Source organism: Bison bison, unplaced genomic scaffold (assembly GCF_000754665.1).
Source record: "Bison bison bison isolate TAMUID 2011002044 unplaced genomic scaffold, Bison_UMD1.0 scf7180017864203, whole genome shotgun sequence".
In the NCBI taxonomy this organism is placed as follows: Eukaryota; Metazoa; Chordata; class Mammalia; order Artiodactyla; family Bovidae; genus Bison; species Bison bison.
Genome location: NW_011494775.1, coordinates 530,191 through 532,623, shown reverse-complemented (window position 1 = coordinate 532,623; position 2,433 = coordinate 530,191).

The following is a 2,433-nucleotide window of genomic DNA, read 5'->3' as shown; positions in this document are numbered from 1 at the left end:
TCTGTTCTTTTTTGGGCCCATTCTTGCATGAAATGTTCCCTTGGTATCTCTAATTTTCTTGAAGAGTTATCTAGTCTTTCCCATTCTATTGTTTTTCTCTATTTCTTTGCATTGATCACTGAGGAAGACTTTCTTGTCTCTCCTTGCTATTCTTTGGAGCTCTGCATTCAAATGGGTATATCTTTCCTTTACCTTTAGCTTCTCTTCTTTTCTCAGCTACTTGTAAGGCCTCCTCAGACAACCATTTTGCTTTTTTGCATTTCTTTTTCTTGGGGATGGTCTTGATCACTGCTTGCTGTATAATGTCATGAACCTCCGTCCATAGTTCTTCAGGCACTCTGTCTATCAGATCTAATCCCTTGAATCTGTTTGTCACTTCCATTGTAGTGGTTTTCCCTGCTTTCTTCAATTTAAGTCTGAATTTGGCAATAAGGAGTTCATGATCTGAACCACAGTCAGTTCCCGGTCTTGTTTTTGCCAACTGTATAGAGCTTCTCCATTTTTGGCTGCAAAGAATATAATCAATCTGATTTAGGTATTGACCATCTGGTGATGTCCATGTGTAGAGTCATCTCTTATGTTGTTGGGAGAGAGTGTTTGCTATGACCAGTGCCTTCTCTTGGCAAAACTCTGTTAGCCTTTGCCCTGCTTCATTTTTTACTCCAAGGCCAAACTTGCCTGTTACTCCAAGTATCTCTTGACTTCCCACTTTTGCATTCCAGTCCCCTATGATGAAAAGGACATTTTTGGGTTTTTTTTGATGTTAGTTCTAGAAGGTCTTGTAGGTCTTCATAGAACCTTTCAACTTCAGCTTCATCGACATTTGTGGTTAGGGCATAGACTTGGGTTACTGTGATACTGAATGGTTTGCCTTGGAAATGAACAGAGATCATTCTGTCATTTTTGAGATTGCACCTAAGTACTGCATTTCGGACTCTTTTGTTGACTATGAGGGCTACTCCATTTCTTCTAAGGGATTCTTGCCCACAGTAGTAGATATAATGGTCATCTGAATTAAATTTGCCCATTCCAGGTCATTGTAGTTCACTGATTCCTAAAACGTCAATGTTTATTCTTGCCATCGCCTGTTTGCCCACTTTCAATTTACCTTGATTCAAGGACCTAACATTCCAGGTTCCTATACAATATTGTTCTTTACAGCATCGGACTTCACTTCCATCACCAGTCACATCCACAACTGGGTGTTGTTTTCTCTTTGGCTGTTTCTTCATTCTTTCTGGAGTTATTTCTCCAGTAGCATATGGGGCACCTACTGACCTGGGGAGTTCATTTTTCAGTGTCATATCTTTTTGCTTTTTCATACTGTTCCCAGGTGGCTCAGTGGTTAAAAAAAAAAAAAAATTGCCTGCCAATGCAGGAGCCTCAGGAAATGTGGGTTTGATCCTTGGGTTGGGAAGATATCCTTGAGGAGGAAATGGCAACCCGCTCCAGTATTCTTGCCAGGATGATCCCACGGACAGAAGAGCCTGGCAGACTACAATCCGTAGGGTCACAGAGATAACTGAACATGCATGCATTTACCATATGTATATGTATAATTGATTCACTTTGCTGTACACCTGAAACTAACTCAACATTTTAAATGAACTATAATAAAATTTTTTTTAAAAAGATTGAAACAGTTTTACACAAAAATATAAAGTAAAATCTAATTTATCATTTAACAGATGATGAAATAAGAGAATTAGTGAGTTGCCCAAAGTCACACAGACAGTGTAGCTTCTGTTCTACAGCCTCCATTTTTACTTAGTGTACTTTTTAGAAATCACCCACATGATTTCCGATTAAATGTTCAATTAGTACAGGATCTTTTTTCAAATGTTTACAGACACTTCTGACTCATATACCTACTTCCTCCTGTCTTATCCTCACTCTTGAAGGTGTACATTTAGTGAAAGTGTATCAGCTACCTTTTCAGTTCTTCTAACATTTTCTCTATGTGAGAGGCTGTTGGTTTCTAAGGTTTTAGAAACCTTAGAAACCTGCTTCCCAACCATCAGGAAAGGAAGTACCCAAGTTTCTTTAGGTGATAAGGATTTATTTGAAGGCTAGTTGGAAAAGTACAGGTATTGTCTCAATACCCATAGAACCAGAATTCAGGAAGAACGAGGGGTAGCTCCTCCTCTTTGGTCAGGCCCCAGCAGGATCAGTCATCTTTATGGCACTTCTGCACTGACGCTGCCCTTTCCACATCTCACTTCTTTGTGTTTGCTTCCCTAATTCTTCCATGACAGTAGTTCCCATATTTCAGTAGGCATCAGAATTACTGGGAAGCTCTTTAAGCATACCAACTTAGTTCTGTAGGTCTGAGGTGTTTCAAGTAATCTGCATGTTTAACAAGTTTGACAGGAGGTTCTGGTAGAGGTGGCAATTAAGGATCTCACCTTGCTTAGGAACACCCCAAGTAGTGTG